Source organism: Engraulis encrasicolus, chromosome 8 (assembly GCF_034702125.1).
Source record: "Engraulis encrasicolus isolate BLACKSEA-1 chromosome 8, IST_EnEncr_1.0, whole genome shotgun sequence".
NCBI lineage: Eukaryota > Metazoa > Chordata > Actinopteri > Clupeiformes > Engraulidae > Engraulis > Engraulis encrasicolus.
This window is the reverse complement of record NC_085864.1, coordinates 98926-115716: the sequence shown is the minus strand read 5'-3', so window position 1 is coordinate 115716 and position 16791 is coordinate 98926.

Sequence of the window (16791 nt, the reverse complement as noted above, 5' to 3'; positions counted from 1 at the left end):
GAGTGTGGACATACACCTGAGTCTAGAGAAGTGAGAGTGAACTGTTGACACAGTCCTGAGCTCAGAGATTAGTTCTAATTGTGCAGTATGCACAATATCAGTGTCCAAAAAATGATTAAAAAGTGTGTCATCACTTGCTGATTTTGTGCAATGTGCTGAAACATCTTACCCGGGCTCCTGATGGCAGTTGGGAATGGAGTGTGGAGAGAGTTCTGGGTTCAAATATGTGGGAGTGTAGTGCTGTTGTACCAGTAAAAGCCTAATCTTGGCCTTGGCATCAGAATTTTGCAGGTTCGAATCCCATCAGTGGAAGTTGAGGTGGAAGACTCCTCCTCTTTATTTTCATCATCAGTCCCTAGCACTCATACAGCATTCTCTATTTAGAGTGGCCTGAAACATTAAATTGAAATAATTACTTTATCATCAACAAACCTATCCTGCAGGCATTGTACAAGTGTTACAATACAACCCCCTCTTTTTCACACAGACAGACAGACAGACAGACAGACAGACAGACAGACAGACAGACAGACAGACAGACAGACACACAGACACACACACACATAGTGGAGTAATTTACATTTGCACCAAGCCACACGTGTATGCACAAGTGCATAATACAGTACTTTGACATTTCATATGGATTTGTATTACATGTTTTAGATAAAGGTTACTTGATTAGATTAGAAGGTCACTAGATTTTTATAGTCCATAGTGGTATTAGTTTTCATATCAGACAGGACAGTTACACCAGGTTCAGCATGAATTAGATCTTTGTGATTCACATATCATATACATAGAGATACCATTTACCTATACACACAAATGTCCTCAGACATCCACATACAGATATCTAACCATTTACACTCCTTTTCTCCACATAGCCTACAGCCCATACTTTTACCATTCTTCTCTGTATCGCCTATTACTTCATCCCCCAATGTCTCTATATACACATCAAGCAGTGTCATGTAGTCTTTTCCCTTCTAATCTCATGAGCCTGGTTGGCTATTTCAGGTAGGCTACACTTTAAAATAGCAAATAGACACAGACACTAGACATTTCCATAGACTTGTGCCTACTCAGAATGGAGTTGCTTTCCAATCATAAATATTATGAAGGCATTCAACATACTCACATCTCCAGATGACGTCCCACTTTGTGAAGAAAACGCATTTCATCTTGTGGATACTTGTTTGTGTGTTCACATGCATGCTTCTGTGTCTCTGCCTGTTTGCCATGTTCCTCTGTCAGTCGGTCAAAGTGGCAAATAAGTTGGTCATTTCTACCATCCACACTTCAATATTTCCAGTATTTGGACGGTTGACTTGTGTGAACTTACAGTATCAGTCTATCTAAATTATTAGTGAAGCCGGCATTCAAATCGCAAATAATTCGCTGTGTGTTTTGATACAACTCGGCAGCGTGTTTTACACATGACGGCGCACCAAGGGGGTTATAGGGCGGGTTATGCTCTGTTTAGAGCCTCAACGTAGTGAGTCAACGCAGTGAATATTGATTTATAGCTCCATTCTGGCTGCGCTATCCGTTTCCGTCACAACGAGGGACAGCGAAATTATTGTTCAAAATCGACCTTCAATACAACGTGTCTGTTGTTTTGTAGCTACACAGACTCGACGACAATGAAAATGAAACATTAAATATTTATGTTACGTGCATTTTTGATCGCACTGGCTGCCACCGCGGTAGATAGGAAGAAAGAAGTGGCTCATTTGACGAGAATAGGTCAACACTGTTCAACTGCCCAAATATAACTTCACCGCCGTAACTTGCAAGCGCACGTGTTGTCTTGGGTTCATGTAAATAAATGAAACAACAAAAGCACGGGCAACTTATTTAATGAAGAGCTCACACAGTCCGTAGCCCGAGTCCGACGAAGGTTAGAGCAAGGAAGTAGCTTGTTCTCGACTCGAGGACAGAGCAGGCTGGTCTAGAGGACCAATCAGAGACCTATTTTCTCCCCTTCCCGCCCTTCACTCCATTGCCGTCTGCATCATTCATTGCAGTAAGTAGATTCGACATGACATCAACGCAGACATGCACATACAGACAGCAATGCTTCCTGGATAAAAATGCTGCATGACGGTTAGATTTCCTGTCAAACTTCGAAATTTCGTCAACGTTGCGTTGACGAGGTGACATGTCACATGGTATAAAACTATCGCGGGATGAATGCGGCTGCAGTCAGATCTTGCAACCTCTGCAGTTGCTTATCCCCTTCAACGCTCGTCGGCGGACTGCCTCCGAGGTCACGCGCCCATGAACTGGTTGGTCAACAACTCACTCACGTGTGTATATGGGTCTTGTTTCACACCTCAACACAAGTTTGCGCAGGTCCCCACTTCAGCTCCTCCTCACTGCCTGTCCCCCCACTCCTCACACATGGTGTGTTAGTAGAGCAAACCGGTGCGAGCTCATCGTCTCGTTCATATTTGTGGCCGACTGCAAATACGCTGTATTTAATAACACCCACATCGTGACAACAAGTTCGCAACATCGACGCTCGCAACAAAGTCGTACGGGGCTAATGAGTCACAATTTTGGGGAGGTGCCCCAGAGTACCGCCGTGATGGGGGAGGCTTCACTCGTTAACTGCGTGGCTCACTGCATCACGACGCAGGAAAGTTGGTCTCGAGGCATAAATCACCCTTATTTTCTCTAGCTTCGGAAGCGCCTGCCTCTGTTTTGGCACACACAAGCATGATATGCATGTCCCACCCACCGTTGGAAACCTTAGACTTTTGGCTAAAAGATTATCATCATCATATCCTTTGAAATGAAATCGTCATTGGCTGGAACTACTGTCAATCATAGCAGCCAGGATAGGAGGGAAGTCCCGATTTCTTAGCGTGTCCTCATAGGCTTTCAAGACTTGTAATACCTACTCAACATGCTCCTATTGGCTTGTGTCTGGTGTCAATCGAAGCTAGAGGACCCCACGTAACTCCACATTCAGAGATTTGTAAACAATGGACTGGCATGTGACTTGGCGACAGCTAGACAAGTCACCGGTTACAATTTCATTCACCCACTGTAGTGTTTTGGGGTTGGACAATACATCAACATTGTAAGGAGAGGATTACGTTTATGTAATGTGGTGAAGGTGGTCTGGTTCACCAAATGTTCCTCTGCAGGGTTAACCAAGAGACAAGCGATTGGAGTACTACTAGAAAAATATTGTTGTTTATTTTTTATACGATGATAATAAGAAAAGAAAAGAGAGACAGACAAAACTTCAGAGGCTATGGGTGGCTATGACTCTTTACGTACAGTGGGCCCCACTACTACACTACCCTAGGTGACCCCCTAAACCCAGTCTGATAAATAGTGAAGACACTGCACTCGTATAAAAAGCACACCATTCAGTAATCCACAGCAAACCTAGTTGTTCACGCATTACTACTTTGTGCTGACACACAGGACCCCCTACTACGGGTGCGCACGAGTTAGGTATGCCAGCCCAGAGCCTTGGTTTAACAGAAAACAAAAATCTGAAAAGTAAAGGGACAATACACTTGGCCATAAATACACAAACAAAATCTAAAAAGCACATGGCTTGGAGGTGTTCACAGAGAGAGGAGAAAGCGGCACAAACACTCATACATTGCAGGCCGCTGTAACAAACAAAAGACAAATGTCAGTCAAATGACTCTTTTTACGCGTGGTCACTAAAACATTCCCACTCTTAACCCTGTGAGACCTGAACTATGAAAGCAATGAGAGAAAATTCTATTTTTTTGGAATTTGCTTCATTATTGGTCCCTTATAAAAAATGTAAAAAAAAATTCAAAATTTTGTTGAGGTCACTGAGATATTTAATGCATCATATATGATGCATCAGGCTTTAAAGGAATGAAAATTCCAATTTCATGACCATTGGAAAATGACTTTTAATGCATTTACAACTTTTTTTTTGGGTCCATTAAGACAAGGACAAACAGACTGAAAAACAGTTTCTATGCAGCGGCCATCACAGAACTGAATTCTGCATCAAAAGCATAATTTTTATATACATACCATTCTTTTTATTCCATATGTATTTGTATTTTTATTCTTATTTTTTATTTATTTTTGCTTCAACAAGGAATGCACAATTTCGTTGTGCTTGTCACAATGACAAATAAAAGATATTGTATTGTATTGTATTGTATTGTATTGTATTTTTTTATTTAAAAAAGTTGTCAGACAATTTAATTTGCGGATTATCTTTAAACATTTAGTGAGATCCTGCCATTTTTGTAAGCCTATCCTTGTTTTAGCAGGACCATATTTTACATTTCCCACAGCCTGGTTAGGTAATTTTTTAAAATCTATGTAAAAACATAGCTGATCGAATGCTTAACAACCTACAGTATATATGAGTGTAATATAGATAATTATTCATGTTTGATGTGTAATTTGAATATATGGGTCCATTACTACAATTGGACCATTTCTCCATTCACTTCAAGGCATTTTTTACGAGATCATAATTTCAAAATTTTGCATTACATTTTCAAAATTGCAAGTAAAACCTGTTTCTTAAGGCAATATCTTTGTCTTGAAGTGAAACAACTTGTGTGTTTTGTTAAACGATCGTCGTGGTATGCTTTGTAAGTTTCCCTATGGAGCAAATGCATTGATGGCTGACTTCCTGCCACCGCCGGATGGTGCTTATGTGTTTCATCAGTTTTAGCACGATCTCTCTGCAACACGGTGTAAAAATATAAACTCTTCCTTGATTAATTGCACAAAGCAAGTGTTCAAATTACAGGATGTAGAGTTATATTTCGGAAATTTGTACACAAACCTTTTGAAATTTGACGATATCTCAGCGTCGGTCAGGGAAACCGCTTCTACTCCAGTTTTGCATTTTTCGCCGAGCTGTGATCAAATTGTTGTTGACCACTGCTCTCTTGTGGCAGTTTCCGTGTACTGCAGGACGTTTGGAAATGACACGCAGGATGTTTTTGAGATCTATTTTTTTTGTGTCAGCGTGGAGAGGTCTTTGAATTTGATGCATCAAATATGATGCGTCCGGCGCGATAGGGTTAATATTCCATGGCTGCACAACGTTAACGCGTTAACGGTGCGTTAACTATTGAGGTCAATATCGCCCAACCATTTTGCTAACGCTATAACGCAGCAGGTTTTTTTTCATGTTTTTTTTTTTTGTGCCTTTTATGACCGTCGTTCGTAGCTTTTATTTTGAAAGCGTCACGGCGCTTGTTGCTGATTCCAGTGACTGCTGACAGAGAAGAAGACTGTCTAGAAAAGTAGGCAAAACAAAACAGGCATAGCCTACAGAAGGACGTCAACTTCTGAATGGACATTTTTGGTATACAGTTCTACAGTCCTCTTTGCGCAACTCTCGAGCAGCATGTAGCTCGCCTTTGCAGCTCGCAAGGTTAGTCTATTGTACGGTGAGCATGAAAGGGGTAGGCTACTGCTGGCCCATATGTCTATGTGCTGGCCGTCTATCAGCTGTCAATAACGCCACGCGGACTTACTAAAGCCCTGATCAAAATGTGGACTGCGAGATATTACATTCCTCACGCAACGTTTTGGTTTCTACATGGCGGTGCGTGTGCACAGTAGGCTGCATCAACACGGTAGACTATGATTTCGCGACATCGGCAACCTCGTCAGCATTTAAGATGGTGTTAGTCATGTTAACGTTATTGTTTTGAAAGATGTAATTGCTGGCAATGCCAACAGACAGTCAATTAGTTTCTAGTCGCTGAAACACCTTAAATAACAGCGACAGATAAGAGAGAAGGTGGGAGTCTTTGACAGTGAGAGAAGGTGGGACATATCTCACAGACGCACTTCTGCCGGTTGCCTGTTTTTTTTTAAGTGACAAGTTTTTTTTCTTCTTCTTGTAGGCCCATGTAGACCATCCTAATTTGAGTTTCTAATTTCTAATATATCAGTTTCAGTAGCCTACAATCTTAAATAGCCCCAGTGTAATAATGCAATAATTTGTTTCATTAGTAGTCCTACATTGGATAGACATATAGCCTACTATATAATTTAGACTGATAGGTTGGCAAATAGCCTACATTTCCATTGTGGAATATTATATTAGACCTACATAGGTTATCTACACAGTACATGCAAATTATAATAATTTTATTTTATTTATTATTTATTTTATTTATTATTTATTATTATTATTTTTGGGTTTCGCGCGCTATGCGATTAATCGTGATTAATCACAGGAAGTTATTGAGTTAATGCGATTAAAGATTTTCATGTTTGCCCACCCCTACTTAATACCATGTTCACTTTAAAAGACTAACCTTGCAGTGTGTCACTTCAACAGTTAAGCAGGAGACATTTAGGCGAGTACATCTATGCAAAAAAAAGGCCTAACCCCAAAAAAATTGATACAAAAGGTTTTTCAACTGATTTTGTTACCTCTAAGTGTCCTTAATAACATACTAAAAATCTAGGAAAATCTGACTTCAGGAAAGGTGTCATTTTCATGATCAAAGTGTTTTAAAATAAAGGTTACTACATGATAATTACATTGGCATGAACTAACATGTTTTCAGGATCTGTTTGTTTGGAGTGCTGTTTAAAGACACTACTGCTATGATAATATCCATGTGCTGTTTGTCAGGGCACATCATCAGTGATGAATCATGGTGTCACTAGGTATTTTGGGTCTTTCAGCAGCTGAACTGAATAGACAGGAGCCACTACATGTGTAAGTAGAGGGCAAGGTGAAACGGTTGGTACTGGAGACAGACAATGGCCTGAAAGGACATAGGGCTTTAGCATAGCTTTCTGGTAAGCCAGAGTAGGGCCTGTTGTAGCTTCATAGGCAAGGGTCAGGGCCTTGTATTCAATTAGGGCATGAAAAAGAGGACATGACTGGGAAACTGAGGCTATGTGGTCAGAGAATGATAGATGGTCATCAACAATGACACCTAGATTTCTTGTGGCCTTATTTGAGGCAACAGTAGCAGAATCCATATTGAGCTCGATATCATGGCAACCTAAATCTTTGGCTGGGATCACCAGCAGTGCATTTGGGCGAGGCTCAACTGAAGCTTGCATTCCTTCATACTTGTGGATAGTTCAGAGAGGCAAGCGGAAATGTGTGTGACCGTGGAGTCATCTGGCACAAAGTAACTATGCTTCATCGGTGTAACAGTAGTATGGGAAGCTGTGAGAACAGATAACATGGCCCAGTGATGTGGTGTACATGGCAAATAGGAGTCCCAGCACCAGCCCTTAGGACACCTCTGTGGAGAGGCTATGATTTGAGGACAGCTGACCTTGCCCTTGATACATGCTAAGAATGATACCACCAGACTCAAATAATGTCTGGAAGAACTTGAGAAACACAAAACTCAATTATTTATCTAAGAGAGATGTTAAATAATCATGTTTTGAAAAAAAAATGCTAGCTGGTGTGTCTGCACAAAGATTTTTAGATTTACTACAAAACAAAAAGAGATGTCCATAATCTCTTCTGAAGATATCTTCTGGCTTACTAGAAACAAAATAAAAGAGTAATTTTGAGCTTGGCTTTTTCAGATTTTGAGGTTTTGCATTTTGAAATTTAATGCCTATTTAATTAGATATAGTCCAATTACCATATTAAAACATAACATTTCAGAAATCTTGCAATACATTTTTTTCTCACAAATATGTGAGTAATCACCGGATAAAGTTTCATGGTGATATCGGCAAGCTAAATTTTTTGGCCTATTCACCTGGAGTGTCTCTTGACCCTTATAATAAGCCTATGACAGCCATGTTGAAAAAACTAATTTCCCAAAGTCAGATTTTACTAGATTTTTAGTATGTCATTTAGCAGGTCCAATAGTAATAGAATCCATAAAAAAACCTTTTGTATCAATTTTTTTGGGGTTAAACCCTAAATGTACTCGCCTATTTAGGTAAGACAAGAGGATGGAAATGGTTAAACATAATACCTGCGCGGGGATACTAGGTGCGCAGCGCTCTGGAGGTGTAAGGCACATCAGATAGTCCAACCAGGAAAACCCTTGTCCTGATGCCGACTCGCTTGCCGACAGTGGCGTGCAGTTCCAACACAGCGGGGCTAAACACTAGTTAAAGGGACACTGTGCAGGAAATGGTCAAAAAAGGTACTGCAACTATGCTGCTCATTGAAACTGGGCTGCCTATCGCCAAATTTGATCTTTACATGGAAGTTTACTAAGTAATAAACAAATATTTTCTAGTATGGTCCAAGTACAGTCATTTTTGCAGCTAGAAATTGCTATTTTTGGAAATTCAAAATGGCGGACCATGGAGAAGATCCCCCTTTTCATGTATGAAAAGTGTAATTTTTCCAGTCATAATGAATACTTAGAATTTGATGCTGGTGGTAAGTATTCATGAAAAAGGTAACATTAGTGAATGGGCAGCATGAATTCTGGAAATAAACAACAAAAAATCTCATACAGTGTCCCTTTAACACATTCAATACCAGCCGTTTTCTGGAATACTTAAGTAGAATCCCAGACATTTCGGCCATTTTTGATGTTTTTTGAGCGGTCACAGCATATTATCTGATTGGCCAACCGAAACACAGTATAGCTCGTTTGAAAGGCGAGTCTTTCATCTGTAAGTCGCCGAAAACCGTGAGTCTCTACGTTTCTCCATTACCCCACAAGCCTAAGATAAACCAAGACGGGTGTCCACAAAAATCGCCTATTTTCACCTTGAAGCTGAGAGATCAGCCTGTCGTGCTTTTGGATAAGTATACATCCAGGTGAAATCATTTGTGTTGTACTGTTTTGTGTCAAATGACTTAAGATGTTGATGATAACACAAAGAAAAAGTAGGGATTCTATCAAAACAACCTTATTTCTTCCAGTTTATGATAGAATGACCACAGGAGAAATTCAATAAAAATGTATTGAAAAGTGCATCACCAGTAAGTCAGACGATCATTCATATAAGCCAACAAACATTATTTATACATGCTTGCATAGGACGTCTTAGTAGCCAACATATGCATAAATTCAATAAAAAAAACCTGTAAGTCTATAATATTTACATGAAGAACAACAAATGCATTCATAAATTCATAAAAAAATGAATTAAACATAAAACTAAACTAAACTGAACTAAACATAAAATGCTATGTACATGAAGAACAATAGGCCTACAGGCCGTATGTGTGCCTACTTTTTTGGATTTCTGGTAGCCTATATTTTAGAAATTCATAAATTTTAAAAAAAATCCTGTTCTGTGTGGTACACTTTGAAACATTTTGTGAGGTGTAAGGGCACCCAACATGACAGACAGTAAAACGTAGTTTCACGTCTGTACCCCCGTGCCTTACATACCCTGCATGCTCGAGCTGGGTTTTTCTTCTTCGGGGTTGGCCTGTATTTGGTCATTACATGGCGAGCAATACCACCATCCAACCTTGTTGGAGGGTCTGTACTTGGGGCCCTTGGGTCTCGATCTTCGAACAGCCAACCATCATCATCACCACCAGCAACATCTTCGTTTCCCGCCTCCCCCTCAACCCGTCCACCAGTGAATGACCTCACCACACTCATTATAAATGGCAGAAGCGTCCTGTGCTTTCCCTGGGGGTTCATGGCTTTGTAGAGAACAAATTCATTGAAAATGCATCTTTGGAACAAGTACAAGATACATTTCTTTGTCCATTTTGCAGACGTCCTGACACATGGGTAGTAAGAAATATGCTGATCAAGCCTGTCAACATCATTCATTGAATTGTTGTAGTCTGCAACACATGCTGGCTTCAGAACAGAGACCCTCTCATTGTTGCCCCTCTGCCACACCCTTGCCGTCTGCATCTCGTTCTGGTGGAGATTTGTAATCATTTATACAATTTTTTTGTCCCTGCATGCCAAGACCATGACAATGCTTTTATGCAGTGCAATAGTGTCGCCTGGCCCCAGATCAGAATTTGAGATGTGTCTTGTTCCCCCCTGTTTTTTCTCAGCGTGACACAAATGTGTGTGTTCATCTGCAGTAACCGGTCAGCAAGTGCGACAGAGTTATAGTAGTTATCCATATAAAGATTGCATCCGTGACCTGCCAAACTGTCCAGAACGGTAACGACAATGTCCCCCAAGTTCCCAGCTTCCCCACAAAAGGGCTTCATGCCAAAACAGTAGCCAGTTTCAGAGTCACAAATTATGTATGACTTCACCCCATATTTTGTGGGCTTCTGTGGGTTGTACACACGGAAAGCAAGGCGCCCACGCCAAGCCATCATTCCTTCGTCAATACACATGTTAGAGTTGGGCTGGTTCAGCTCACCAAACTTGGCCAACACATTATCTAAGACGGGACGTATTTTGTACAGCCGGTCACCCCCATGGTCTGCCTGGTTGTCACTAAAATGGAGGTATCTCCAAATTTGTTGAAATCTATTCCGTGACATTGTTTTATTAAAATAGGGTGTGCAAACCACTTCGTCAGTAGACCAGTAACTAGCCAGTGCAGGCGTTTTGACAATGCCTGTAATGAAGAAAAGACCAAAAAAAACGTCTAAGCTCCTGTACAGTGACCTTCTTCCAGGGAAGCACTCTTGTCCCCGTCTCATTACCCCCATTACCCGCTGCCATGGTTTGCTCAGCATAGAGGTTGGTTTGCTCGACTATTGCCTGCAATAAGTCATCATTCATTATCAAGTCAACAAAATCAACAGGTTGGTCAGACACCAGTTTTGCTGCGCCTCGTGGTCCAGGGGTTGCAGTGAAGGGAATGTCCCGAGGCCCCCAGCCCTCTCTCTCCCATTCTTCTGGGGTGGCACGGATCACTGCCCGGCTTGGTGCGCGTCCTCGCCTGGCCCCAGCTGTTCTGCCCCTTGTCGTTTTTCGACCTGTAAATGATACATATGATATACAAATGCAGTTATTACCAGATGATTGATTGATTAATTGATTTATTTATTCATTTATTTTGAGAGAGAGAGGGAGAGAGAGAGAAAATCAACGCACCTCTCTTTGAAGGAATCTGGGGTTCTGTCCTTCGTTCTGTCTCTTCCATTTCCTCCATGCCATCCGGATCTGGAATTACACATGCAATGAATAATGTCGCCTATAACCTATTTGCAACACAAGACAACGCAATCAACCAAACATCTCACATCCAATTTCATTTTTACACCACATTCACCCATAACCGCCTGCACACCGCCAGCATGTTGGACAACATACAGCATATTGGATGATATTGGGAATTATATTTATGATCGGCAAATGCACGAGTGTACGCACCCAAATTAGAAGGAGTGGTGGATCGTTCTCCTGTGCCTGGCTCGTCCCCGAAGTAGTCAGACTCGCTGTCTGAAACTTGATAAGAGACAAAAGTACAGGACAATCACAGGGCATGCAAGGGCATAAAGCTTGTGTTTACGCGTTAGCCAGTTTAATAGCCTAGTTTGGTAAATTCTTATGAAGCTTCTCTTTCATAAGACCGCCTGGCTGGGGGAGGGCCTATCAGGGCCTGGGTCCTGGAAACGGACATGCGCGATTGCACACAATGCGGAAATGAATCGAATTTTATCACAGAGGCTCCAGTAATCAAATGCAGCGCTATAAAAATGATTTTGGGTTGCTGACACAAGCCGTGCGTAATGATGAAAATGTCCAGATGATGGCACGAGTTTTGACTGTCGTCTATGACAGTTCTGTTAATCACAGAGTTACGAAAATCACACCCATTATGCATCGAAGTGTGTAGTTTTGAAATATATAATACAAATGCAAAAGCGTAATTTTACGGTTGGGGATCCAACGTTTGGGAGGCAATACGTATTATTACGTGGCTTGGTAGTGAATGTGTTAAGTGTCGTGAATGTGTACGCTTTTGCTGAACATTCACCTTGTTGTCAAGGCTCGTCATGCAACCAACTGACTCAGAAGGTAGCCTACAGTTGCCAGAAGAGTTAGCTTTTGTTGGGGGTAGCTTTAAGCTACACCCCAAGCAACATCCAATAATTGTGTGGCTCTAAGCCACCAACAGAGCCCACCATGCTCCGTGCCAGAAGGCTTTGCAGCCTCAAGCTACATCTGAAGCACCATCTCCATGCTCCTTGCCAAAAGGGCTGAGAAACTATTTCCAGCATCATTTTATCTTCCTCTGGTTATTCCTCCTGCGACTACATGTTCCGGTTTCAGGAGCCTGGAAACCACTTTGTCAGTGCTCCCTCCGCTGGGAGGGAGTGTATGTGTGGGCGTTAGTGCGTGCATGTGTGTGCATCGACGCATGTATTTCTGTGCATAAAAACAAATAAAACAACAGGCGCTTGTTATAATGTAGAATGTCGAGGGTCTTAGAGCAGTGGCACACAGATCCAGCAGGAGACAGATGGTCAAGTTTTTGGTGTTTATTTTGCAACCACAGGTGAGAAAGTGAGCCAGTGACAAACAAAAAAAGTTACCCAAAATAAAATGTAAAAGAGAAGGCTATAAACACTATTTACAAAATGAGGAAGAAAATAAACATGCTATGGGTAGCCAAATGAACATACAAAAATAACTAGCCAAAGGCCCACAATTGAGTTCAAGAGTCAAAATTTACCTCACACATCTGAGGATTGGAAGCTCAAGGACCCATGTCCTCTTTCCATGGAGCAACCAAGAACAATGACATCAAACCCATTATATGGAACACCTGTCCACACCCTCCAAATGGACCATACCATTTACTTAAACTAGCAGGGGTGGCTCAGGGCAAATACACTTTTCTACTAATTATCATCCTTTAAAAATGGTACCATAAATATACTAATAGAAACAGGCCGTATACAAATTCTCAATAAATAAATACATGCACTCACATCAGTGACTTAAACTTTCAAACACTTAATTATTTTCTAATAGGCGCGAGGACGCACACACGCGAACGTGCCCCAATACAAAAGCGTTTTCACTCGCAGCTTGCGCTTCTTTTGATAAACCAGGAAGCGGCAACCCACCGGTAAGATTGATTACTTTAAATGTCAAGAAAACACTCATCTATGTTCTTAAACATTTTAAAACCACTCGTTGGAGTCAAGATAAAACTACTTGAAACTCAGGGCCTTTAAAATAAAGCAAGCATGTTGACTAAATCTATGTTGTGTTGTTTGTGTATGCATGTAGTAAAATGTAACATGAGTGAATGTAATGTGCGCAAATGTTTGGTACTAGTGTTCTAAACACGTGTCGACCCATGTAAACCACCAGACCAAATAATATACAACGATCACAAAGATATAATCTCATGCACAAAAGTTTGGGAAGTCCATGAACAACTGTAGCACTGCAGGGAAATGTTTGTACGGGTGCGAACGGCGTGTCATGTGTTGAATGGCGTCTGAGATTTCAGACGCCGTGAGGATGCGCTGGCAGGTCGCATCATCACACACCCCTCACCTTATGCTTGGCCCTCCTCATCGAGGTGGGACAAGAAAACCTGCAGGGTTGGTTTGATGTTGTTGGTAGGGCCCCCACTGGTTACTTTGGGTCCACAGGCTAGGCTGGTCTTGGCCACCGAGCTGGCAACTGCTCTGGTACCGGCGAGCAGCTATGAAAAGCCTCTGCCAGCACAACAACCTGCGTCACCTTTCTGTAGATACTTGCATCTTTCATGTTCATGGCCACACGGGCAGCTCGGGCTTTCCCCAACAACCAGGGAACAAGAAAAACTGCCCAGGTGTCTGTAGGCCGCCTGTTTGCTGACGCCGTCCTCTCAAATGCAGTGAGGCAGCGTTCAATGGCCCCCTCCTCTCTGTAGGGCACCATCTTAGGAGGACTGTAGCCATGATGAGCAGGGAAGAGACATGAAGGCCAGGCTGACACCAACCTGGGGCTGCATGAGCAGGACGATGAAGCAGGTCTGTGACTCTCAGGGGTGATGCTGGCAGATCTCTGCAGCACAGGATCCTCCTGAAGCTCAGGCCGGGTGTCTGGTTCCGCAGCTTTTGGAAACTGGTGGTCAGAGTCATCTTCAGCCGGGGTCTTGTAGGGTCTGTTCTCCGCATCCACCAGCGTCTGGAGCTGCTGCAAACGATGCTGCATGGATGGCCGCCTCTCGTCTTGGCGCTGTGCCGCTCTCTCCCATTGCTCGTCCTTCACCTGCTGGGCCTCCATGAAGGAAGACAGCATTGCTCCCAGTCTGCCCATCCGGTCATCAGGTGGCACCGACTGTGGCCTGGTGTTGTCGCCATCTCCTTCTGGCTCAGCAGGGGGCGCTGCAGATGCGCCGTGGGTGGTCTTGCTTCTGGTCACCTGGTTCTCTTGCTTTTTCTGTGGTTGCATTCTCACTGCCTACTGTGTGCCGACCCTTGCAGACACTGATCCCACCGCTGCCACCAAATGTTAAAATGTAGAATGTCGAGGGTCTTAGAGCAGTGGCACACAGATCCAGCAGGAGACAGATGGTCAAGTTTTTGGTGTTTATTTTGCAACCACAGGTGAGAAAGTGAGCCAGTGACAAACAAAAACAAAAGTTACCCAAAATAAAATGTAAAAGAGAAGGCTATAAACACTATGTACAAAATGAGGAGAAAATAAACTGGCTATGGGTAGCCAAATGAACATACATAAATAACTAGCCACAGGCCCACAATTGAGTTCAAGAGTCAAATTACCTCACACATCTGAGGATTGGAAGCTCAAGGACCCATGTCCTCTTTCCATGGAGCAACCAAGAACAATGACATCAAACCCATTATATGGGACACCTGTCAACACCTCACAAATGGACCATACCATTTACTTCAACTAGAGCAGGGGTGGTTCAGGGCAAATACACTTTCATACTTAATATCAACATTTAAAATGGTACCATAAATATACTAATAGAAACAGGCCCTATACAAAATATCAATAAATAAATACATGCACTCACATCAGTGACTTAAACTTTCAAACACTTAATTATTTTCTAATAGGCGCGAGGACGCACACACGCGAACGTGCCCCAATACAAAAGCGTTTTCACTCGCAGCTTGCGCTTCTTTTGATAAACCAGGAAGCGGCAACCCACCGGTAAGATTGACTACTTTAAATGTCAAGAAAACACTCATCTATGTTCTTAAACATTTTAAAACCACTCGTTTGGAGTCAGAAGGTACACTACTTGAAACTCAGGGCATTCAAAAATAAAGCAAGCATGTGGACTAAATCTATGTTGTGTTGTTTGTGTATGCATGTAGTAAAATGTAACATGAGTGAATGTAATGTGCGCAAATGTTTGGTACTAGTGTTCTAAACACGTGTCGACCCATGTAAATCACCAGACCAAATAATATACAACCATCACACAGATATAATCTCATGCACAAAAGTTTGGGAAGTCCATGAACAACTGTAGCACTGCAGGGAAATGTTTGTATGGGTGCGAACGGCATTTCATGTGTTCAATGGCGTCTGAGATTTCAGACGCCGTGAGGATGCGCTGGCAGGACGCATCATCACAGGCGCTACACCTGGTCACACCTATAAGACAAGGGACTTCATAATTCATAACCATGGATACTTGGCGAGCTGTACAAGCTGTCCTGAAGTCACAAAAAGGTTTTGGTGGATAACAGCAAGGCTTTAAAGGTATGTTGACATGTCACACTGAAACAGATTAGCTTAGAGGCTAGCAAGGCTAACGACTGATTCATTTGATGCGTGAATGGTCTTGAATCACACGGGTGAATCTCAGCTTTCGAATGGTGTATGATATGAGTATATTTGTTAAGGGATGCCGTTTCATGATTCATATTTCACATTTCATAACCAATTCATATTTCAAGATGGCCGCTCACGGTATGGCGTGCCTTAATGGGTTAATACTGGTTTTTAGACGTTTCCTTGCCGTCACGTTATCATAGTATGACATACTATTAAAAGTCTATTGTGCTTTCCATTATGCAGTAAATTTTGTGTGCGTCTGAGAAAACTGTGTTAACCGTGTCACACACTCAAACCCCCAACATACAGCAAATCAGTAAGGGTTTGGTCAGAGAATGCTATAAGAAGGAGATACCCTGAACTCCGCCCACACAATGTAAATGGATGTGGTCAAGTTTGGTCTCCTAAGAGGGCGTTGTCCCCCCTTCTTCTTCCCTTACTGTTGCGTTTGGTGGCAGCTGACAAGGGTTGCGCACTACCGCCATCCAAAGGGCTGAGGTGGGATTCGTAGTCTGTGAAGAGGCGTGGCGGAGACGGATGGGATGGGACGCGTCGCTCATGGTAACTGTCTGCACTGTCTGCCCTATAGTAATCCCAGTTGACATTTCATTGTACATTTATTGCAATATCCTGTCATATATATACAGTATATAGGCCTAGTATTGTGCGTGGGAGTCCTTGTGCACAACCCTTCCAGGTGCAAGGCAGAAAAAAGTTCATCAACATCGCACACTGGATACTTCTTTTGTATTTTTTTTTCCATGAGCGAGCAACGCGTTTCGCACAGTGCGTCTTCAGATTAGCTCTTATCCCAGTGCGTCTTCGCGTCTTTTTTTGGCACTAGGCAGTGAGGAAATATTCGCGAGAAGTCTCTAACATCCACTTTACATGGGACACCATATGTGTATGAAATAGCCTACTAAAGAGATGTCAAGGCTATAACCTAGGCCTACAATTTGAAACGGTGATGACATTTAACGGCCATAGACAGCATTGTAATGAAGGGTGTCGTAACGGCAGCTGGAAAGAGATGGAACTTGAATTTCACGACGACATTCTAGCTTCAAACTCGCCCTGGCCGCTTCCCTATTTAACTTTAGGACTAAAATTATTCAACCGTTTCCACAGTATCGACCAAACTAATTTTCCTGCA